Raw genomic sequence first — 26367 nt, forward strand, 5'->3', positions numbered from 1 at the left:
ATTGAAGTGTCAGGGGAGCAGCGTGCTCAGTAGAGACTTGAGATGGATTAAAAAAAGACAAATCCCAGAGACAAGAGATATTTAATTTATCACTGAATGAGTACTGTTAGTGTGGAGTCTAAACCTACTGCAGTGTATGCTAACATCCACAGACAAGCTTGTAGCACCCATAGGGGACACATGGGATTTTAGTTTATACGTTCTCATCACATAAGCAAGCAGCTGACTTATAGAAAGTTGACTGGTGCGGGATGATCACTGTGCCTCTGCGTCCGCCTTCTGTGTGCTGCTCTTTTCATGCCCATCTGTTGTTGCAGCAAAGACACTAGCCCCTTTTGACAGCAAGCTGCAGCCAGATCAGGCTTGCATGCGCACATTGTTTAATTCTGGCAACATCATGCTCCACTGAAAAGGACCTAACTAACGCACAGATCCTTTCCACTTAAATCTCACAAACATTCAGCAAGAACTGCACACGGCGGAAAAATAAGTCCAGACAGCTCCTCTTGAGCCAGAGTGTACTCAGGCTTTAATTTAGGCGCACCAATTATCAAAATTGGCTTAAAACTCCTGTCACATACCAGTGGTTCTCAACCTGGAAACCGGGATCTTCAGGGGCCTCACTATATACATTTGGGAGGTGGCTAGGAGACTGAGGTGACAGAAAGAACATAATTGGTAGAGAATTATTCTTACTAGTTTATTAGATAGGGATGATGCATGTAGCTGATAGCTATTATTATATCTGGGTGATTGAGCTCACTTGAAAGCAGTATAATTTGATATATTTTTTACAAATATAGGTACATGGAATGATATAATCAATATAATCAGCCCCAAGGGAACACATTAACCACAAAAGCCTATTTTTTGAAAGGTTCTAGGGATTATGATGCTATTCTTATCGAAACCTCCACACCAGGTAATCCTACAAGCAGTCAGAGGTAGTCAGTGTAATCAGAAAAGATCCACCTCTGCAGCCCTGAAGAAGTGTGTGCACCAAAATGATTAGCATACAGTACTTGAGAACATCCAGGCTAAGGCCCCTATAATCAATATGAGAATAGAATTAGTTGGAGAAAGCAGTGTACATGACATTAACAAGCTACATTTTTGTTCTATGGGATTTGTTAGAGTACTATTTTTTTACTATTGTGAATACCTTTAAAAAAAAAAAAATAGATTTTGCACTTATGGACAGTAAAAGTAAACCCATGGTTCTCACTTAAAGCTCACATGTTTTAACAGTGAGATTTCCACGAACATGAAGAAATGTAAACATGTTCTAGTATCCATCCATCCATCCTTCCATCTATCTTCATCCTCTTATCCGGTATCAGGTCGCGGGGGCAGCAGCTCCGGCAGGGGACCCCAAACTTCCTTTTCCGAGCCACATCAACCAGCTCCGACTGGGGTATCCCAAGGCATCCCCAGGCCAGGTTGGAGATATAATCTCTCCACCTAGTCCTGGGTCTTCCCCAAGGCCTCCTCCCAGCTGGACGTGCCCGGAACACCTCCCTAGGGAGGCGCCCAGGAGGCATCCTTACCAGATGCCCCAACCACCTCAACTGGCTCCTTTCAACGAGAAGGAGCAGAGGCTCTACTCCGAGCTCCTCTCAGATGACTGAGCTTCTCACCCTATCTCTAAGGGAGACGCCCGCCACCCTCCGGAGGAAACCCATCTCGGCCGCTTGTACCCTTGATCTCGTTCTTTCGGTCAGGACCCAGCCTTCATCACCATAAGTGAGGGTAGGAACAAAAATTGCCCGGTAGATTGAGAGCTTTGACTTCTGGCTCAGCTCTCTTTTCGTCACAAAGGTGCGATAAACGGAATGTAATACCGCACCCGCTGCTCCGATTCTCCCACCAATCTCACGCTCCATGGTCCCCTCACTCGCGAACAAGACCCCAAGGTACTTAAACACCTTTACTTGGGGTAAGGACTCACTCCCTACCTGAAGAAAGCACTCCATCGGTTTCCTGCTGAGAGCCATGGCCTCAGATTTAGAGGTGCTGATCCTCATCCCAGCCGCTTCACACTCGGCTGCGAACCGATCCAGTGAGTGCTGAAGGTCACAGACCGATGACGCCATCAGGACCATATCATCTGCAAAAAGCAGCGATGAGATCCCAAGCCCACCAAACTGCAACCCCTCCCCACCCCGACTACGCCTCAATATCCTGTCCATAAATAATACAAACAGGATTGGTGACAAAGCGCAGCCCTTGCGGAGGCCAACCCTCACCTGGAACGAATCCGACTTACTGCCGTGAACCCGGAAAAAGCTCTTGCTTTGGTCATACAGAGATTGGATGGCCCTGAGAAGGGACCCCCTCACCCCATACTCCCGCTGCACCTCCCACAATTTCTCCCGGGGGAGCGGTCATACGCCTTCTCCAGATCCACAAAACACATGTAGACTGGTTGGGCATACTCCCAGGCCCCCTCCAAGATCCTTGCGAGAGTGAAGATCTGATCCGTTGTTCCGCGGCCAGGACGGAATCCGCATTGTTCCTCTTCAATCCGAGGTTCAACTATCGGCCGAACCCTCCTTTCCAGCACCTTGGAGTAGACTTTACCAGGGAGGCTGAGAAGTGTGATACCCCTGTAATTGGCACACACCCTCTGGTCCCCCTTTTTGAAGAGGGGAACCACCACCCCGGTCTGCCACTCCTTAGGCACTGTCCAAGACTTCCACGCAATGTTAAAGAGGCGTGTCAACCAAGACATCCCCTCCACACCCAGAGCTTTCAGCATTTCTGCATTTCCGCATTTCACATGTTCTAGTAGAAACCCCAAATATAAGTTTTAACCTGAAAAGGAGCAGAACGTTGGACCTTTAAATGCACCTTAAGAATCATAGTTAAATTCTCTTCTTACATCTCTAAATTGTACACATATGGACTTTTTATGTTGATGTTTTCCAACTTGCTTATCTTTTGTACTGATTACTTTACCTGGATGATTTCATGTCCAACCAAGTCTTAGAAGTGCTCCAACTGCCAATCACTGAACATTACAGAAGGTCTGAATCAGTGTACCACAGAAGGTGTGTGACTGAATTCATGAATAAAAGCAGTATAAATGTACCCATACTCCACACACACACACCTCATATCTAGTACGTCTCTGTCCATCTGTTCATTTAAAAGCCCACAAATCGAGAACGCACACCAATATTTCACTATTATTCAGAATATGACAATATTCCAAATTCGATACAGGCCATGGTAACGTCGTCAGTGTTAGACCTTTAGGTGGTCTGAACACTGTGTGTGTGCGTGTACCAGGTATGGGGTGTATGGGGGTTGTCTTGGTAACAGCCGAGTTTTGGGTCTTGAGCTCCAAGGGAGCGCAGCTGCACATGGCAACACAGATGGTGCCACACACACATGCATGCACACTGCGCGCACACACACACCAAATATGTTACAGATGTACAGACACACACACACACACACACGTGTCTGTGTGGGCAGCTCAGCTGTAACCTGGGAGGCTGTTCACGCTTCCATTTCATCTATATACAGACATCCTGCCTCTAAGAAATTCTTCCTTTTTTAATTTAAAATGCTTGCTATTTTTAGGGAAGCTGTGTACACGGCAGTGACGCTGCTCCAAAATCACATCCTGTGTGCCAACTACAATTTTCCATATTTAAATATTAACGCTTCTGATGTGTCATTTTCATCAGTTAGTAAATTGTGAGTTTCTGTTGGTGCACACCTCAAATGCAAAATGCATCAATGCCTGTGTATCAGAGAGACAACTAAACACTGACTAAAATTGTGCACTGCATGGTGCAAACAGTATGTGCAACTTAGTATGAAATGAATCGTTTGACAATTTAGCATATTTTAATTTCTTCCTGGGAGCTATATGAGAAGATCAATACCACTCCTGTCTGTATTTAATGAAATATGGTGCTACAGTGGAGCCAGGAGTCAATTTGTATAGATAGACACCTATATTTTGAGGACGTTACCTGCTCCTCAGATCTCTGCAGGGTAAAATCAATCGAAGTTGTCTGTTGCACGACTAAAACTAAACCTCTACCGTGTAGTGCACTTTACTGTCCACATGTGCAAAATCAAAATTTGAAAAAAAAGTTATCCCGATAGTAAAAATGTGTACTCTAACAAATCCCATGGAACAAAAAGGTAGCTAGTTAATGGCATGTACACTGCTCTCTTTCTCTTAAAACCAAAAGCGCCATCGAGTGGGGTAAGAAAATAAAGACACTGCTTCACAAAGCTTCATTTGGCCATCACTAATGCTCTTATTAATACGGAAAAGTGGATCGGCCCGCTTTGTGCAAACGTTTTTTGGGTTTTTTAAAACAACATTCACATCTAGCCTACTGCAATGTTCAATTTCACACTAACATTCTCACTTGGATCAGCCATTCACACTGTCCATCAATAAAAGGGGGAAGGTGGGGGGGGGTGTGTACTTGGCCATCAAGTGCTTTTTCAAACTGGAAGTGCTGCGATGCTAGCTTAGTTCATACAGACAAAAACACACAGATCAATTCAGTCTTGCCATCCACTCAAAATGTAACGCTACTACTCTTTGGCCGGCTTGCGAGCCCAAGCGTCGTGTGGGCGGTGTGCCTGTTGTTCTGTTTCCGGTGTAGCTAGATCCAGTGTGTTGTTTTTCTAATATTACTAGTTGTTGCAAAAGCATGTGAAAAAAAGGGTTTGCATGAACGCTGGCAATTAGGCGTTTACTGTAATTGACAGCACTAAAAGAAACCCTTGTTTCTGATGTACAGAACTTTGAAAACAAGGAAAATTTGACCCGAGGAAAACAGGAGGGTTAAAGAAATGCCAGTAAACCAGAGCACGTTTTCCCATCCCAGAATGCTTTGAGGACTAGCCAGACCCTCCTCCGCAGCATTGTGGAGGAAGGTCTGGTAATGTGAGACTACCACTTGTATGCTACTGTTTACAACGTTACAATCATGTGCTAGTGAACTAGTGAAAGTTGATGCACAAAGTCTTTCTAAGGCTCAGAGTCTTCCTTAAAAATGCCCCCAGTGTCTCAGAGCAGAGAATACTGCTTATTCTTTCACGATTTTTAAACCTTATTTTATATACTTGGCGATTTAATCAATGTAGATTGGCTCGTGGTTGATAAAACATTTTCCTGTGGTCTGGCAGACTTAGAACACATGTTATTGTTTGCGTTTCCAGGACTTTAATAGGGAGACATACAAATGAAAACATGTACATAGCTGTTCGTCCCCTGCTTCCATTCGTCATGCTAAGCTAGCTAATCAACTCTCGGTCCTTTGTTGCTGAGGCATAATTATTGTAAATGGCATTAAAACATTAAAATCCCTTCAAAAAGTAAATGTTACAACCTAAATGATTTCTTCAATGATTATTGAGAACAATGTGATTTGGCCAAATTCATTATGATTTTCAGTGGTAATTTATAGTCCAGAAAAAGGCAAACAGGTGCATTTACAGGTATTTTCCCTTCAAGTCAGGTTTTGATGGTCCGTATTTGACAGCGTTTGTGAGTGGACAGTTTTTAAAACTCATGTTACAGAAATGTTGCAATTATCTGGCAACACATTGCTGCGGCATTCGCATTTGTCATGGAACTTTCCAAACGCCTTCAATATTTACAATCACCCGTTTAATGGGAAGAAAAAAACGAAACCTCAGATGATTCTTCTTTCCAACACGCTTTAGAATAGACATTCCTTCCAGAAAAATGCATTGAGTTTTTTTGTGATTGTTGCAGGCAAAAATCCACGTTTTCAAAGATGCAATGGGATATGCAGGATATTTAAGCTATTCTATGCGATGAATTTGCGGGAATTTTGTCTTGTCTTGTTGCGTAATTATGTCACTTCATAATGTTCACATTGCAACAGGGGGAAATGGTTGCTCGTGTGTGAAGCGAACATGACATTTTTCAACTTTCTGCTAAGATATTTTTGACAGTTTAGCAACAAAAATGCGGGGATTATGAAATCATGCAAGCCCTGCATTATTTTGCGCGGAAATCAGCAATTTATGCAGCGAAATTGCAGCGCATTTGAAAAAAATGCGGCCCCTGCATAAATATACAGACTTTGGATACTTATGCATTGAATTATGCAATCGCATAATCCCGTTTTTCTGGAGCGACTGATTAGATGCCGTGCATACATAGTTAATATTATGAAATCTCATCAGCAGACTGTGTGATACAAAGGGCAACCCATTACGCTTTAAATCCACCAGCCAGTTGAGATAGTAACCACAAACCACTGACAAGCACACATCAGTAACCTTTTCTTGGTGTCTTTGACAGGTCAGGTCTGGTGAGATATGAGCCACTTAATTCCCTTTAACACACTGAAATATTCATGCATGTGCACATTTTCAAAAATGTATTTAAGTCCACTTGAAGGATATAATTAACAGGGACATAAATATTGTAGATGCAGTTAAATACACACTTAAATCATGGGCCATTGATATGTTCATAATATTAACCATCTTGGTGTCCTTGGGTCAAATTCGACCTGTTTTCTCATTTTAAGTTTCTATATGAAAAATATCGGTTTTTGTCAATGAAACTGCCCAAAAATAAAAAATTCCATTCACGAAAACCGTCGTTGATCATGCATTACATACTTTCCTCTGTTTTTAAATATAAGTCATGTAATTTATAACATCTGGGGTTATTTAACTCAAAAATTAGGCATCATTTAATATGAATCAGGGTTATGTGGCGGCCTTTAGCTCACCCAGTAAGAGCGTTAGCCCCATGTAGGCTGAGTCCTGCAGCGACCCGGGTCCGACCTGTGGTCCTGTGCTGCGTGTTGTCCTCCATCACTCTTCACCCTTTCCTGTCTATTCACAGTCACTAATAAGGGGAAACCTCCCAAAAAATACTAAAATAATCTTTAAAAGGTCCCATGACGTAATGCTCTTTGTTTTATTTATATAGACCTTAGTGGTCCCCTAATACTGTATCTGAAGTCTCTTTTACATAGGGCCTTAGTTGTCCCCTAATACTGTGTCTGAAGTCTCTTTTACATAGGGCCTTAGTGGTCCCCTAATACTGTATCTGAAGTCTCTTTTACATAGGGCCTTAGTTGTCCACTAATACTGTATCGGAAGTCTCTTTCCTGAAATTCAGTCTTGGTGCAGAATTACGGCCACTAGAGCCATTAACACAATGAGATTTTCTTGGGATGTGTCTGAGTCTGTAGCTTTGGGGGGATAGTGGAGGCTGGGCGTGTGGTCTTGACCAACTGCCACTTCGATCTGTTGCAAAGAAAACTGCCACTTTTGTTTGATAGCCATGATGTCTCTCTCTCATGGGTGGGCTAAATTATCTGGGTGGGCAAAGCACAGAAAGGGGAGGTAACCTTGCCCCTTAATGATCCGACACAAGACAACACCGTCTCTCACTCACTCTCTCTCTCTCCACACACACACACACACACACACACAGAGTCCGGTTCTGGTGGTTAATTAATGCAGTTATGTGCCGTTTAGCTCTCATAACAGGCCGGGTGGGTAGCGTTGCCATGACGTCAGATTAGTCCACTGTCATTGTGATATTTTGTGATCACATTTGGAATCTGACGTTCTCCGTCAGGTAAATCAGTAAGTCAGTAGTAAGGTAAACATGGGAGTTGCATATGAAGTGGTTTGCGGTCCTTCTGGAAGTAATTTTGGGCTACAATCTGGTTTTGATGAATTCTCCGAGCAGCAACACGGCCAAGCATTCAGTCTGTTCCAAACAGGCACAATTTCAACGGGCAGTGCACCAGTGCTTTATAACGGGCCAAAACAGATCCGGGTCAAAAGCTGTCCAATACAAACACAATCTGATTCACTTCAGTTTCATTGCAAATGAAAATTTAGTATGGAAAAATAGTGCCTAAATTTGAAAAACTGATCCGAAAAAGTTTCATCAGAAATATTTCATTAATGAAAAACCCAATTTAACCGGTTTACAGGGACATACAAGACAGCAATATGCAGATCTTCAATATAATTTGATATTACAATCACACTGGAGAGACTGAATATTATTTAATATAATGTCAGATGGAGAATCACTTCAGGAAATGCTAAGGCTCAATTTCCTGCCGAAAAGGAAATGAAGCTGCCACAAAGTTTGAAAGAGACGTATTTCATTATTCAGAATAAAGTGAATATTTTCTCTTTCTTCCCTTGTTTTTGACTCTTTGTTTCTATCTCTTCATTTCTAACTTTATCTTTCTCCTTAGCCTTCACTCCCCTCTTCTCTTCCTGATTCATCGTCACAGACACACATGCTTACACACACACATTTGCTCATATTAGCTTAGGTGATTCCCAGAGAATTAATAACTCTCCCAGGAAAGTAATAAAAGGAAATCTAGCCTACCTCTTTGTCCATATTTGGCCATTTCCTGACAGCTCTAATTAATCAAGTCCTTTATGCTGCTATAGCTGACATTTGATTGGCTGGGGAGTTGGCCTCGTTAAGAACAGTTTTAAATTAACAGATGAAATTAGATGGGAGATTACTGCAGATATGCTTGACAAGGTTAATTAAATGACCAGTCATGAGGGGCTTGTTTTAAATCCAACGTCACTGACAGATTCAGAACTGATATAGTTTGCCAGGCCAAAGTTTCTGTCTGCTCCTAGTTTTCCAAAGTAGATTTAAGTGGTCCTTTACTAAATGTAAATTATTAGCATGTTCATTGTAATGGTGTTCTAAGCGATGTCATGCGTGTTTTAGGCTAAAACATTTGTTTTTACATGCAGCTAAAATCTCTCCATCTGCTAGCTGCCTGTCCCCAGATACACTAAAAAACATCTCACTATCTGCTAGCTGCCTGTCCCCTGAACACACTGTAAAAAACATCTCACTATCTGCTAGCTGCCTGTCCCCTGAACACACTATAAAAAAACATCTCACTATCTGCTAGCTGTTTTTCCTTGAATTCACTGTACAAAACCTCTCACTATCTGCTAGCTGCCTGTCCCCTGAACACACTGTAAAAAAGCGGTCTCTGTAGATAGCCCAGGGTCAACCTAACCTGATACCATAAACATATGTATACTAGCTCTGACGCTACATCTATAGGACTAGTTTTTCATTCTCGTGAGACAAAAATTATCTCCATCCACACAATGGTTTACACAAGAACAAAAGACCTCACGCGCTCGCAGGACAATACTGACGTTAGATTTGTCACTAGTCCCTTTATTGAAGAAAGAATTGTTGCTTAGTGGGATCTAAAAAGTAGCTAAATCTAACGATCGCTAAGTTGGCATCACTGTACACTGTACATTAAAGTTTTTTGTCTGGAAAACTAAGATGCTAAAATGTTCCGTAGGGCTCTAAATTGGATGCCAATACTTAGGGAATAGTAGGATATTTTGAAGTAGGGTTGTATGAGGTACCTTTCCACAGTCAGTGCAGGGGCATCGGACTGGTGGGGGGAAAGGGGACTGGGTACCCAGGGCACTGATGTGAAGAGGGCCCACAAAGAATGAATAGTGGATGCGGGGAGGGGCCCATAGAAAATGCCTTTCTACAGGGCCCAGAATTTGGTGCTACAGCCCTGAGTCAGTGTATTACACAATAGACACAGAAGCCACGCAATGTACTGCTGTGGTCAAAAAACTCAATATTACTTTAATTGTACGCTATAGGTAGTATATTTTCACCATTTTACCACCCAGCACCTCTTTCTAACGAGGAACTGAATCTGTTGTTAGGCCATTAGGGGGCCCCTGAGGGCTGACAAACTTTCTCCACAGAAGTGTCTCAAAATTTGGCAACCCCTGTGAACGCAACCCCCCTCCCAATTACACAAATGACTTTCTGCAATGACATCTGAAGGGGGTCCCGTGTCATTTCCGTCAAAGCATGACAATTTAAAAAAATAAATTAAACGTCAAAGGAAAATGAAGGAGGAGTTAGCCTTCTGAGAGTAAAAAAAAAGAAAGAAAAAAATAAGAATGAGAAGAAAAAGCAAGACAGTAGGAAGTAAATTAAGATAAAGTTGTGTAACAGCAAGTGTCTGAATGCTGTAATTTAACCTCAACTATGGGGGAGACACATAAATAACCTGAGCTCGCTAGCATTAACGTTAGACTAATGGCGTTATTCTTTCATGTTTTTTTGGAGTGCGGGTCCGTCTAGCTCCTGTCCTAGGAGAGACTTTCAGGACTGGGTCTCATTTCAACAGAGCGACATGTGAGAAGGCCTTTAGATCTGGAGGGCATAGTGGCAGCATTAGCCATTGCCAAGGTCTGTAAGCACAGTTTAGAACATAATGGTGAAGAACTCTGGTTTTGAGGGGCTCCCAAGGAATTCTTGCCTAGGGCCACAACAGACCCTAGAATCTCCACTGTCCTTTGTATAAATCTATGCTCTTTTTAAAGCCAGCATACGCATTTGACAGAACACTCCTAACTCGCAGAACATGGTAAATGCTGTACCGCCGCTGTATGTCTTATCGTGTGACGTTGGTGTTTTCAAAGGGTTAGTAACTACCAAACAAACTAACCAATCAAGGCAGTGGTAGAGCAGCAACTCCCGTGTTCAGCGCGATAATATGTAATAATAATAATTTGAGTCTGATGGCTAGAAGATTGCTGTAAATGGCCGTTTGACGGCAAGCTAAAGCAGTCAGAAATATTCTCACAATACCATGCACTTGTACAGATATTATCTAGTTTTTAAATGTCTAAAATATGTTTTTTATCTTCAGCAGTACCTTGCTCGGTTTCAGTGTCAAGACTCCTGTGTGCCAACCGCCATCTACTTTGGCGAATATGCTGACTCTGAATAAGTAGAAACAAATTAAAAGTCTTGTCATATTGATATGGGCAGAAAACACTACGTAGCCTGCAAAGAGAGTGACAATATCCTGAGGGGTTTCTAATATTGGGTTCCCTTTTCTATTTAAACAGGGGTATCTAAAATACTGGACAACCTTAATGCAGTCCAATACAATATGACTATACAGTCCCAAAATTAGCCATGCAGTTACATCTCTTCCCTTACAGTGGCAACAAAAACCTAGGCACCCGGCAAAGAACACATATACTGCATAGCTCTTGCATTGCTTTGGAGATTGCACAGGTGTGTAATAATGGGGTAAGACACTAAATGGAGTCGATGTTTCTAGATCATGGACATTTTGAGAGTATGGGCTTCTTGCTGAACAAACAATTCATCTGTGTGCCTAACCAGAGGCCCCTGCAGAGGTACCTGCTGTCCAACCCATGAAAAGAAAAAGAAAAAATCACCAACCACCACAGGAAATAAGCGAAAAAAGATAAATCAAAATAATAGGATTGAGCAGATGGTTGTGGCCATTGAGGTTAGTTGACAGTGAGCTGAATAAAGAATCAAGAATCAGATGGAGAAGTAAAAGAAAGGATATAGGAAAGAAAAAGCAAGCGAGCCCGCAGGTGGATACTAGTGCTAATAGTTTTTGTCTCAGTGGGTGTGTGTTGGGGGGGTGGGGCAGGGGGTGGAGTGTTTTATGACAGAACTAGGTGGCAGGTGATGGCTGCCTGACAGCTGTTACCCAAGGGTCCAGAAACATCCCAGAGTCATCTATTTCTCCAGCTTGGGGCCAATGGTTAACAAAGTAGACTAAAAGAAGGATTGGAAATTAAATTTGGTCCCTGAATTGTTCGAGTCTGTGGTTTTTGGAGGCACACAGGGGACTGGACATTTTACATTTAGTACATGGTTTCAAGCTGTTCATATTACTGTAGCATTCCAAGCTGGACAGCTGCAGGTTGACGGGAGAGACGTACTTACTTCTAGGTTGGTTCTATGTTGTTTATGTAGCAGAAATATCATAAACCATATTGTAGCAAACATAATATAGCAACAGTATATTCATTGTTTGTTTAAGATGCTTTCATTGATACATGTGTTTAATGTGTTTCAATTTAGTATGATCGGGTTTACAAGTTATGTTATGTCGATCGATTAACATATTTAATTAAGTAGATTAATCGCATGACTGTAATAGTTAACTCATGATCGATTGCACATTAATCGCACATTTATCTATTCTAATTGCAGTTTTTTAGTTTTTAATGCCTAACTGGTATTTGAGACTTGACGTACTACACTGGTAACTCAATTCATGTGGACAGTGAATGCAGGTGACTTTAGTCTTGTGTAGAGGAAGGGCTTTGAGACTTGCTACTCAAAAGACTCATTACTTTATGCATTTCTGCCCAAGAAGCTTTGTTTCTGGTCCGTCCACTCCCGTTCATGGGTGTAATATAATACCTTTGAGACACGCTTCCGATCCATTGTCTTGTCTCTGCTGCATTTGTATTATGCCTCGTTTTGTTTACCCGTCGACCCTGAACTTGTTGTTCTTCCGGATCAAAATGAAAAAAGTTTCTTGAAAACTATTGTATGTTTGGCGCTTTATTACCCCAACATTTTTTTCTTTAAATATGTTTTATTCAGTTATCCTAATTTAAATGACATACCGAATTTTGAGTAAAGAACAAGCAGAACTTATGAATAAGTTTGACCAATAGGCTCAGAGGGTGTTGAGTGGATCACAGGCTGGGACATTTTAAATTCAGTGAAAGTAATCATTTATTTTACCTGCAAAGGTTGTTTAAACATCCATGCATCAGTAGTTACAGTATGTTTACTTCTAAATGTCGAGCGAATTTTAAGCAAACTTTGGAAATTTTGCAAAAAAGAAAAAAAAGAAAATGAATACAAAGCACTTCCATCGACGGGTTTAGAGCAAATAAACTAGACTACACAAAGTGCAGTTTCATCGCAAGGTTACGACGTAACCACGTCACGCATGGTTGTAGATTGCAAAGCGGCTTGCCAAATCAAGCTAAGTTCTTTGGCTAGATGGAGAGAGGTAGCACTGGACAAGTCGGCCCCCTGTGTAGAATACAAGGTTGTGGCAGAGTCATTTGGTGTCAGCGAGACAACCGTTCACCGCTGTGTATACGCAGGGCCATACGATTCAAGCTGTTGAAATTATTCATCAATATACCCGACGTGGCTGAGGCTCAGGCTATCAGCGCACCGCAACTCCAATATGCACCTTGTTCCACAAGAGTACGGCAAACTGGATAGGATCCCAGTCAGTCCCAATCTGATGGATATATGGTGGACTATAGTCATGTGTGTTACTTGTACGCTATGACACAACTTATTTGGCAAAGCAGTTTCCATCTCCCATTTTGGGTATTCTCTTTTTCAAAAGAGGCAAAAGCCACGTGTGAGCGTAAAAACTCATTTTTTTTAATTTTTTTTATTTTGCCGTTTCCATCAACATTTTCTAATGCGATAAATTAGTTGATGTAAAGATGACTTATGTTGTTTTTGGGCAATTTTGTGACGGAAACCCATATTTCTGATATAAAAAAACTTAAAATATATATCAAATTTGACCTAGAACAACCAATGGATTACTCATTATGAAAGCGTGCTGGCAGCCCTAGATCCTACATTATTACATATTTTGTCGTGTTTGACGTATTGACCTGGCAAAGCATTAACACACACGTGTGTTGCTAATAGCATTAATAATGGCTCTGTCCGAGTAAGCCATGACAGTATGACAGCATTCACAATATCAGGACCCTATCGCTGAAGCAGTTAAATGGAATTCAGCCATCATAAATGTCAATATTTACACTTTGTTTACTGCTGTGAAAGGCTTGAATTCTGCAAGAAACATCTCACATTATTTCAAACTCGTGTTCAGGTCTGACTGAATTCAAACACAGCCGTTTGCCCATTGGATTAGCGATTGTAGCTAACTAGCATACATGCAGATGTGCTTCCAGGGCTACTTGCTGACTACCTAAACTAGCTGCCTGATCAGGTGCACACACTGGTTTATTCACATGTGTGTCACATGTGTAGCTCGAAAAAGCTAATCCAAAAGGGAATAATTTTTTGTTAACTTTTGGCCACACTCAAAGAGGCAAAAAGTTGATAGAATGATTTATGTAAGATTTAAGTTAATTTGAAAGCTTTTAAAGGTTCTTGCAGCTGGCCATATTATACTTGTCTTGCCAGAGTCCCCCTTACCTGAATCTCTAACTGGGGAGTTTAGCATGACCCTAGTTTGAAAGTCCATTTGAAATAAACTCAGGTTGGAAAAAAAGTTGCATTATTCCCTTTGAGGAAACTTGTGTGGAAGAAGCTCCAACAGCATGATGCCCTTCAAAGTTGTATCATCGTGTTGAGGTCATGAAACCTCTTTAAGTCAAGTAAGATGTGTAAGTGTGTAAGAGAGTGTAAGAGACCTCCTAACCTCCATTACACATCTAAAAGTGATAGAAACAAACCATTCCACTTAAGATCCCTCTATGGCTTCTCCCCTGTTGCTCTTGTTCCCTCAGCTGGTCAAGGTGTGAAAATGTTAAGAGGGGTAACAAAGTGCTGCCCCTAAGGACCACACTCACAAAGGCCAACAGATGCACAGTCAGACACGTATAATGAATGTATGAATGCACAGGCATAGACAGCAGAAGGCAGGATTACATTGCTGCATGGAGAAAGTATACACGTTTAAGGTAAAGAGTGACTGCTACCTTTAGGCCAGCGTAAATGTTTGAGCAAACACATAATCCATAACAAGAAAGAGTGCTTCTGTCTGTGTCTGTGTCTCTCGGTCTGTGTGTTTCTGTCTGTGTGTCTGTCTGTGTTCGGCCTGTCTGTGTTCGGCCTGTGTGTGTTCTGTCTGTGTGTGTTCTGTCTGTGTGTGTCTCTGTCTGTGTGTGTCTCTGTCTGTGTGTGTCTCTGTCTGTCTGTGTTCTGTCTGAATCAAGCCACAACCAAGGAAAGTCACAGACTTTGAAAAGCTCTCTGTTGGGAACCCTGGGGAAGTCGAGGATTACCAGGAAATTATAAAAGTGAGTTACGAGTGTAAAAATATATATAATTTCATTAAATGAAATTGTAGTTTGGAGCTGTTTTTCTCTACAGCAGTATAAACCACTTAGCTTTGAGAACTCTACGTAGCTTGAAAGACCTTAAACCAGGGAAGAATGCCTTTGGGGGGGGAGGGAGGGGGGATATTAAAAGCCCTCATAAATCTAGGCATAGACATACTGTACCTCGTCCTCTATGAGTCAATTTTGAATTAAATAATTTTGAATAAAAGAACAGAAAAAGCTGTTATAGATACACCTTAGTGCATTAGCCTGTTTACCCTATAGGCAAATATGGAATTATTATGTATGTATGAATCTCCCTTTTATACTGTATGATGTGTAATATGGACTTGTGTCTGCAATAAAGTTTTATAGTTATTAATATTATAAGTACTGGTCTGTTACAGCCAGTGGTGATCCGTGCATGTAAGAGTTTTAACTCTATATTGTTATTTGGCATTATGGTGCATCTTAGCTGATGGTACTGAGTAATCACAAAAGCAACGCAACTATTAGTGAGATTCATTTATTTTGGCCGTGAGTCATTCATTAAAGGAAGGCATCGCTTGTAATTACTCCAGCTCTGGTTACAGCATGACACAACATCCGCTATCTACACACCAGCACCAAACTGTGATGTCACCGGGTCAGCAAGGTTAAACGTGAAACAAAAGTTATCCCCAATTTCTTCAAGTCAAAGTCAAGAAATATAAAGTCTCTCAAACTTATAGACACTAAAAAAAGTAACAAAACTGTTATACTGTATGTTCAACTTTTAGAAGAATGTATTTTGTTAAGTCTCTTATTGTCATTTTCTACTATTGTTTAATCTCTACATATGTTTTTGTTAGTAACACTTTTTTTAGGATATTTTCTGGATAATTCTTTTGAGTGCATGTCTGAAATGTATCTTTCAATGTTTTGTTCTGTTGCTGCAGCAAGGTGAGACGTCAAAGCAACACAAGAGATCTTTTTCTACCTTAAAATAATGTTTTCAAAATCAAGTTTGCCAGATTGGGTAGCGGATCTGTATTTCTACTGAGACATAATGGGACAATTCCCCTTCTAACCTGTAGGGGGACCAAAGTGGGAAAAGTTGTGTTGCTTTAAGTTTGTCTTCAAAAAAGTTATGACAAATCTAAATTAAACTTGATAAAATAAAATCTGGGGCAACAGCAGCCAATTCCCCTGTTCCGACAGAAAGTTAGTAACTTTCCATGAACAGGTTTTCTACGATAACTTGTCTATTGTTCAATACTTTATCCAATTGTATGTGTATTATACAGTAGCCACATATGTATGCATTCTAAACAGTGGCCTGTTGGCACATCAGGGCTCAGATGGGAAAGAGATTTTTCCGTCAGTTGTCTGTAACAGTGTACAGCTAAAGCTCAACAATGTACAGCTATAGGACAGCCTATAATAAATAATGGTAACTAAAAACCAACATCCTGTTGGATCAGTATTTTTAACTGCGAGTCCGGTGAAGGTAACTGTCTTCCGTCAGTGAGATATCATATTTACCCAGACAGTGGCAGAATTAGTTTTTATGTATTGATATAGATAGACTTTGGTGGGCAGGTTTACTCCCGCTAAATAATATCTGTGGTAAATATGATATTAAAAGGTAAATATGTTAAGGACACTTACTGTATCTGACACAATTTCTGTCAGATATAACTGGTTTATAGTGACCAAGTATGGTTAGATAAACTCATGTTGTGTACTACATTTCATGCAAATTGGCCAGTTTACACATACTTTGGATATGACAGATAGCGCCTTTGAAATAATAGGGTGCGAATTTAAACATTAATGATGGTGCATCCATGTGATCAACAGACGATTCTATTGATCTTGCACAACTTTATAATAAACTCACAGGCATTCAAACTGATAAAACATCTGTGAGGTCACATCTTCTGTGAATTAGTAGCATGTGCCAAGCCTATTGCATGCAAGAATCCAACCTAACACTCGAGTCATTAATCCTTTCAGATCCACACACACACACACATACATACACACACACACGTCTTGGTTAGGTAGATTTTCAAAGGGGATTTCTACTTAATAAAAATCCAATTCAAGCTCCACAGGATCTGTATCCCACAGAGAGGGTGATGGTTTGAAGAAGAGAGAGGGAGAGAGAAAAGACAGCAGGAGAAATAATTAGACAGTGATGGAGACACAGAGATCACAGTGTACCAAACAGCGAGGACTCCTTTTTTTACGACAGCTGCTACTGAAGACCTTTATGGAAAGAATAAAAAAAAACACAGATTCTGAAAAGCTCTACCAAAAATAAAAGCCTGTAAGATGTTTATATTCAAAACTTTGTTGAATTACTGTAATTATAAAGTAACCAAGAACCAGCTGACAATAGATTTTATGTTGAGGGTCTTGCTGAAATATCAGTCCTTTATCAGAGCGAGGTGTGCTCATGAAAGTTAAAACATTCAGAGCCCAACAACCCTGATGGGTATTTTGAGGAAAGGTATAGTTTTTAAGTAGAGATGGTCCGATACCATTTTTTGCTTCCCGATACTGATTCTGATACCTGAACTTGTGTATCGGCCGAATCTGAGAACTGATCTGATACCAGTGGGTCATATATTTTATTATGTTTTAACAGCTGTATTCTACTATCCCTGTATGGCTGGGATATGATTTCTATCTGTGTTGTTGGTCTGGTTCAGGTTAAACTCTTTGTGAAACATAAACAAACAATGACACAAAACTTTCTTTTTTTCATCCAGTTTGACAGTCAGTTATAACAGAAGAAGAACATAAATAAACTACTTTAATGTAGATTTACTTTAGGGCTTTGTTACGTGGTACCGGATCATTGCCTAAACTCCAGTACTTTCCGATACCAGCGTTTTATGCAGTATCAGACCCGATAGCGATACTGGTATCGGTATCAGAATATCTCTAATTTTAAGCAGAAGGAATGAAGTATAGGCTATTTTTCGTCTTCTTGAGTAATATGTTGTCAATGCACACATCGGTTTGAAGGGACACAACATTTAACCTGAGAAAGCTTAACATGGACAAAGCTCGACAGGGTTTAAAGTACCTAAACTTAACAAATAATAGGACTTTGGGTTCAATTTTCTTTCAGGAGGATGAGCAATATGAAAGAGAAAATTGATAATCAGTGATTGTTGTTTAAGTTCATTAAACAACTTTAAGCTGCAGTCACGTTTTAGAATCTCCTAGTTTTTAATTATATTCATATATGTTTTTTGGATTAAAAGCAATCTATTCACCCACATTTACCAATAGCTATGTGAAACCTTCTGACATGTGTCTATGTTAAAAACATTCCAATATCATTGCAGATGTAAATATAACATATTCACACATTTGCTGGCTTAAATAAATATTCTAGTAATTTAATAACTTATCAGACAAACTAACTTGAGAGAGGCTAGAGAGTGTCCCCTCATGATTTTTTACACATTAGTGTTTTTTTACTACCTCTAAGGTTCAAATTGTGTTCTCCTACACGGAAGACATACAGTATGACTCCACAGCAAAATAATGCCTCAGAATGCCCAAAGAACTTCTCAAACCATTGGCCAAAATGAAATTCGGAGTACTTATATCAGTTTCTTTTCTTGCACCATATCATGATAATTGTACATGATGGATTACCGAAAGGTGGAGACTAGAGGTCTTGGAGCAATCATCATTCTCAAGGATCAAAAAGCTCTTGTCTCTATTAATGTATACACGGTAGGCCTGCACAATTAGGGAAAGAAATATGAATCATAATTTTGTTGCTCAGAATGTTTTTTTTACCACGGCAAAACAAAACAAATTGGCAGTACCAAACAGATTGTTTGGCACCTACAGCACATTGAGCATCACCACAAGCCTGTAAACACAGAGGCTTCAATGAAGAGAAGGGAGAGCATAAAAACCTAATATATACAGTCTGTGTTTAAAACTCACAGAAGAAAGTAGTAGCGTTTGTGATGCAGTCGGCTCAGAAAAATTAAATGAAAATCAAATCATAAAATTTAACCGTGAACAGGGTGTTTCTACAATTAATCATGCAGGCCTAATATACGGCTTAACTGCTGTCACCACAACCACGATTGTATCCACTTGTATAAAAGTCTATTTATCCAGGTATTAATGTCTCTTTGCATGTTTGCCAACTTTATCTCCAACAAGATAAAGACAAAACAACAACACACTTGACATGGGGCGACAATAAGAATGGTTCCATTCCTCTTTTAACATCTCCCCGGCCTGCTCAGGGATATCAACCACTGACCTTTTCTTCTTCGACCCACTTCTCCAAACCGCTGTCATGTCTGCCCATGTAAACACAGTAAAACAGTTGTCGGGGTTTTTGTCTCACCCTCGTCAAACACCTTTCTCCCCCTCTTGCTCTCCCTTTCCTCCAGTCCCTCCATCAGCCCCTTATCTCCATCAAGGTTGCACACAAAAACGGTTCATGACATTCACGAGGCTACCCGGCGACAAACTGAGGTGAAAGCGAGGGAAAAAGAAATAGAAGTCCATTCTTTATCATGCTTTCAACACATATTGATCATACTTATTGTCTGTATTTATATTGGCAATCCCTCTTGACTCTCGCTGTCCCTCTACTCGCTCCCTCTCTCTTTGTCTTTCAACAGTGTTTGTTTAAAGGAGAGAGATTTATGTGCGCGTGTGTGTAAGTTTGCACATTATGAAACTGATAGAAACACCCTTTACTATAATATGTGGTTCAATGGGTTTTAGCGCGTGTGTGTGTGTGTGTGTGTGTGTGTGTGTGTGTGTTTGTGTTATGAGTGAACGGAGAGAGTGATGAAGACAGAAACGGCGTGTTTGTGTGTTGACAGTGATAAAGAGGATACTCCGATACTCCCACAAGGCAATATTCTTATCGGCTGGTGTATGTGTATGTGTGTGTGTGTGTGTGATAACTTCCTAACGTTCTACTTTCTTTCCTAATATAACCACTTTTTACTTTACAGCACTTGCTAACACACTGCTGTCACAACTGTGCAACCTCACACTGAAAACAGAATGGCTCTCAGTCTGGTGCCAAACACTGATGATTGCCATTTTAGCTAAAAGCCTAAGCAGGTGTCTTACTTTACACTAGTTGGTGAACATATACGGTACTTACATAGAGAAAGCTCAGAAAGCTTTTTTTGTATAACACCAAATAAGAACGAAACAATTATCAATTTGATAGAGAAACAAGTTAAAGAGCAGAGATACAAACATGTCCAGGTCAGATGTCTGAGGTTACATACAGCTATAGAAAGGTGAGACACACCCCATCTTTATCTTCAGAGTCCTCCGCCCCCCACAACCCGCAGGCGTAGCGGCGCTCAGCCGAGGGCAACTCCACAAAAGAAAAGAGTCCAACCCCTATCCACGAGTATGGTTCCAGAACCAAGATCTAACTGGTAGCGCTTCACCTTCCGCACAACTTTTGGCTCCTTCCCCCGTAGAGAGGGGACATTCCACGTCCCCAGAGCCAGCCCCTGCCACCTGGGTCTGGTCCGTTGAGGCCCCTGACCTTCACCTCCATCCATGTGGAAGTGCACCCAACCTCAGCGATTCCATGGGTCCATGGGATGGAGAGAGGGGGGCCACGTAGCTTTTTTGGGCAAGCAAACCCGGCCACGAGGCGCTCGCTGATGATACACATGGGCCAGGCTCCAGACGGGGGTCCCGGGGCAAGGTCCCTCTCTCTCTTCCTGGTTTCTTCTTTTCCCTATCCCCCTCCCTTCTCCCCCCAGCTCTTCCCCTCTTCCCCTCATTCCTTATTTCCCTTTTTACCCCATATTTCTAGCTAATTTCCACTTTGCGTCCCCTCCCGTCTCCCGTCCCTTTTTCTACCTGATTGCACCTTTCTCTGAATTTCTTGTCCCCATCACCCTTTTCTTCTGCCATTCTCACGGTCCTTTCATCCTTCAGTTTACCTTAGCTCTATTCTTTCCTTCCCTACTTTGCTCTACCTTCTTCCCACCCTGTTTTTTGTTCTCTCCATCCATCACTCATACATTCTCCTGCATTTACCCTTATAATATTTCAATTCAAGAGACTTTCATCCTTCACTAGTTTTCCACTCCACTGTTTTCCTCTCATCCATCATCTTTTCTTTCTCTATTGTTTTCCTTCCCAACTTATTGTCAACAAATTATTTCCCCTTAATCCATATTTTACCTTTTTAGTTAGCACTGATATTTCAGGTTTGATTACGGAGAAAATGATTTTATCGCTGCTAACTGGGCAAGTGAAAATGAATGAATAAATGGCTGTGTATTATCGGTGTAATAGTTCCACAGAATTTGACACTTTGGAGCCACTGTGCTGTATTATTCCGCTGCGGATTACATAGCTGAGGATGGCCAACAACTGCAAACACAACCACAGTCTCTCTCATGGACGGATATCAGAAATATAAAAGACATTTTGTTGCACTCATTTGATCCCGCACCCCTCCCACCAGCCGTTATCGCTCTGTGACAGTTTGAAAGGGAATAATGACATGACGCATCGCCTTTCGGAGACACACGAATGAAAAGACTAAAAGAGCTGGGAGAGAAAGACAAAAGGGACAGGTAGCGATATAGAGAGCAGTGAAGGAAAGACGGGCAGGTGGAAGGAAAGTGAGATAGAGGACGACATCTTGCAGGGACAGAGGGAGACAGGCGTGGAGCGATAACTCCGATGGGCTAAAGAAGAAGACAGAGACGGACGGAGGGGAGGGAGAAAAGAGGGGAGAAAGAGGATGAGACAGAAAGCCTGCCTCCTTATCTCACCCTTTCACGCTAGCACCTAATACTACTTTCTGTCTGTGCGTGTGTGTGTGCGAATTGCTGAAACTGTGTCTTTGTGTGCATGATGGACTTAAGGCTAATCAATCAATGTAATATTTCTAACATTCACTCAAGCATTTAGTGTCAAGCAAATGCAATTTCTTCTAAGTGTTAACTTCACAATGATTAAACAGAGGAAATCATGGGGCCGGGTAGCGCCAATGATTTCCCAAATCGATTTTTAATTCCGATTCACAAGGTCCCAATTCCGTTATATTGTTTGATTTAATATCATTATGTCGGGGAAAACTATTTTGCTTGGATATAAAAAAAAATTGGGGATTTTGTAAAATGTATAAAAACCTCAAACAAGTTTTATAATGCACCAGGTTGACAATCACATTAAGAGTTGACCCCCTAAAAATGGGCCGGACTCAGCGCATACATGGTGAAAAGACATTTTAAAAGATGGATTTAGGGATTTTATTAATCAATAGCAGATTACGCCAACAACGAATGATTTTAAAGGACCTGTCATTTTAACCCAGCCCTCGAAAAACATAACGTTCTTACATTTGAAAGGCTGGAAGCATCAGATGTTCGCTAAATAAATGACTTAAAATATTAATAGAAAATCTATAATCTGTCTGATGACTAATTGGTTAAGCAAAACATTGTCGCAGTCCAACAAAGGGGGAAATCAACTGTCACACACGGGACACAATCCCAGGTCTCTGGGGTGAAAGTCCTGTGATGTTTGACCCATCCACCCCCCCCAGGCCAACCTCCCTGTGTCATATGACTTTTGTCAAGTCATATGACAATTTATTTCATCCCACTGCTTTAATATTCACGTTCATTTTCACACCGTAGTCCACATTTATCAGTGAGCTTTGTCATTTCTATTCTTCTGGCTCACACAAAGTAACATGGGTGAATCTTAAAGGACCAGTGTGTTTAGTTGTTCATTATCAAAATTGGTGTTGCTTGCTCACACACTCGTCCTTTTTCATGAGCATCTACCACCACCTCATAGGCGCTGCTAATGCTAATGGGTAATGTCACTTACCGGCCCCAGCAACACTGAAGGAGGAAACATGGGAGACCATACATATTCAAAATTTCAGGAACATGAGGCTCTCCTTCGCTATAGAAAGGATATATAAGATAAAGGATATAGAAAAAGCAAGGGACAGTTTTTTTTCGGAATGTAGCTGTAATACGTATTTTGAACTGCGTGGCGTAGGTGTTGATTGCGATTCATGATTTCAACGCTTGGACGGGGGAAAGTTCCTACACATTGGACCTTTAAAGTGTGACTAATAAATGACTTAAATGTGCCGCTAATTCTTTCTGAATATCTCAAGAATTTAATGGATTTTAACGAAATAACATGACTAGTTATGTCTTGTTTTTAGTCCATGTTTATATTTTCTTATTTTAGACGGACTTTCCAACTTTCTAAGCTGCTAATAGTATTGCATTAGCAATACATACACTGTGTTAAAGGATGAATTTGTCAGGGGATGGGCAAATGACTCCTCAAGCACCGATGCTCTTTCTTCCTGAATTGTTTTTAAAATACATTTTTAATACTTATATCATGAATCTATCTTTAATTATAGCACTTTTTGTCCATCTGTTGCCTGTAGCCCACGTCAGTATAATAACATTAAGCATCATGAATTGTGTTTATGACCCACAGCATTACGGAATAATGAGAAAACTGACGAGAGGAAAGATGTGGGGTGGCAGAGGGGAAAGGAAACCAAACAACTAAATACAAACAAAGGAGAAAAGAAAGGGAAAAGAAACCAACATTTAGGAGAGAAAAAAGAAAAAGGGATGAAGAGGAAAATTAATGTAGAGGAGAGAAAAAGGGGAAAATGAAGAACATAGCTGCGGTTGGTGATGTAAATCGCCCCCAAGCTAAAACAAGATGATAATTAAAAATGTACCGCAGGGTCACACTGTGACTGGGTGTGTGTGTGCATGTGTGTGTGTGAGAGAGAGTGAGTGAGTGTGTGTACAGTGTGTGGGGCGCCTTTATTGCTGTAGGTGTGTGTGTGTATGTCTGTGTGTCCATTAAAAGGTGTCCCTGCTGCAATCAGTGTACATAGGCCTTAGGGCCTATTTGTTACTACATCAATCTGGAGTAAATGGAAACACACACTCATACAAACACATTTCCGCCTACAGTGCTAACGTTGTCAGAGAGACCATCGAACAGCGGGACACACACACACACACACACACACACACACACACGCACGCACACACACGGCAGGGAAGGAAGCCAGCAGCAGGCCCACATCAGAACACATACCGTTTAGTACAAGCTAATCCCGGTGAGATCCCTTCATTTTCTGTCTTATTACTTATCAGAGCTTTTTTGTTGTTTACAAAGAAGCTTATTGATTTTTATTCACATTGCTAGTTGAAAGCATCCTTTTACTTCCATGCTGGTGCTCAAAGTGCTAAAATGATGTGTTTGAGTCTGATGTAAATTGCCAATCCAAACACCCTGTCCTCTCAATCTGAAAATCACCCAGTGAAGTCAAATCAAAGCAAAAAGACTAAATTTGAAAATTGGTTTTGACTATCGGCCAGTTCGCATCAGTAGATAAGGAAGCGCTGTAGCCAGCGAGTCCTGTGCGGGTTCTGTAAATGTTTTAGCTCGAAGTGAATTGGATTGAATACGTATCTGCTCATAAGTCACTGTTATGGTATTCACTGACTGGAGGAGATGAGAGGATAAAAACGCAGCAGGACAGGGATAAAGGGGAGAGGACAGAGCAAAGGCACCATCTTTTAATTGACTCACCCGAGACACTGAATCCTCACCAGCTCTATGCCTGCTGTTCTGTGCGTGAACCTAACCCCTGATTCCTCTATGGACCGAAGCAAGATCCCTCTAGGGTCTGCTAAAGCATCTCTTTATCAAGCCCCCAAAACCAGGCTCGGTGAGTGATGAGATGAGTCTAATTCTGGCCACAGTCAGAATTGCAGGTTTTGTGAGGCCTACTGGCTCAAAAAGACTTTTTAAATACACAATCACTACAGAAGGGGTCTTTATGCGCGCCCGGATAGCTCAGTTGGTAGAGCGGGTGCCAATATATAGAGGTTTATTCTTCAATGCAGCGGGCCCAGGTTTGACTCCAACCTGGAGACATTTGCTCCGTGTCATCCCCCCTCTCTCTCCCTTTTTAGTTCTTAAGCTGTTCTGTCTAAAATGCCCCAAAAAAGTAATCTTCGTAAAAAGTAGTCTATATGCACGACGTTCCACTTCCCGGATTGCTCCGATGCCGGTGGAAATTCCCCTGGATGTCCCTCTATTCGGCCGGATTTCCGTTCCATTCCTCTTCCCATGTGTTGTAATTTTAAAGTCTGGTGGATTTCTGAGGACTATGGTTACCTGGTCCTCAGATCTCTGCAGGGTAAATCCAGACAGCTTGCTAGACTATCTGTCCAATCAGTTTTCTGTTACACGACTTAAACAACCTTTGAACGTACACATGTTCCACCAAAACAAGTTCCTTCCCCCGAGGCTATTTTGCAGCGGCACCATGGCTCTGTCTGCCGCCCGATTGGTTTAAAGAAATGGCAACAAACCAGAGACGTTTTTATATAAGTAAATGGAACCTTTTGTGCTCTTACATTACATTAATTAAGGGATATGATAGAGGACATGTAAAGAAAGAAAAATTGAGGTGTAAAACATCATATAGAAATGGCATAAAATATCAATTCTTCGATTAAAATGCTTCAAAAAATCACCATCACCATCAAGATAATTATGACTTCAAATACCCAGTAGAGGCCTGGGTTCCGGTTTTGTACAGTATTTACACCTGCATATTAAATACTAAACAGAATTTTTGTGACAATAAAACCTACTGCACAGACCAAAAGATAAAAAGAACCAATCAATCCTTTTTGGATGTAACCGGACCAAGTTCTCATGTCTGTGTCGACTAGCAAGACCGTCCTTGGCAGCGCTGTGGAGGAAGGTCTGGCACTGTGAGACTAACAAAAGATACGACTGTGAAGGAAGTCAGCAGACACTAGTCTTGCATTGCCAGATCTATCTCCACAAAACCGGTCAGCGCTGGACTAAGGTCTGGCTACACTACCTATATGTTAGGGGAAAAACACTCTGGCTTCTATGTATTTCTTTAAACCAATCACTACAACCCCCGGTAGCGGAGATAACAAGAGGGGAGGACCATCCGGCTCATTAGAGACATGGACATCAAGCTTCATCCAGCAATGTACATTTGTTCAGCCGGACTAGCCGACACCGTCACAAGACGCAACAGCTGGAATGTTGTCGGGACGATTATCACAGAAGCCTGGCTAAACACCCTCACCGGACGGCAGCTAGCCGCTAGCAGCTACTACCGCACTGCTGTTCTTGGGGAGGGGAATAAACTTCATGATGTGACATGACATGTCCACTGGATGACTTATTATAAGTTTTCAGCGCTGTTGTCCTGATCACTGGGTTTCTACCACTTGGGATTTTAATACAGAATACCTCTTGCTCTGAGTCAAAAATGTATTCGACAATGCTCATGAGCCATAAACGGGTGGAGACGTGTAGTTCGGATGATAAAAGATCACCATCATCATTACTATGTAGCATTGGCAAGTTAAA

The 26367-nt window shown here is 41.2% G+C and overlaps 1 protein-coding gene across 5 annotated transcripts in view; it reads right to left on the bottom strand.

Annotated features, from left to right (window-relative positions):
* Window positions 1-26367, bottom strand: part of il1rapl2 (interleukin 1 receptor accessory protein-like 2) — a 464615-nt gene that overhangs the window by 47627 nt on the left and 390621 nt on the right. The window lies entirely within an intron of this gene.

The sequence above is a fragment of the Etheostoma cragini genome, chromosome 10, assembly GCF_013103735.1.
Source record: "Etheostoma cragini isolate CJK2018 chromosome 10, CSU_Ecrag_1.0, whole genome shotgun sequence".
Taxonomy (NCBI): domain Eukaryota; kingdom Metazoa; phylum Chordata; class Actinopteri; order Perciformes; family Percidae; genus Etheostoma; species Etheostoma cragini.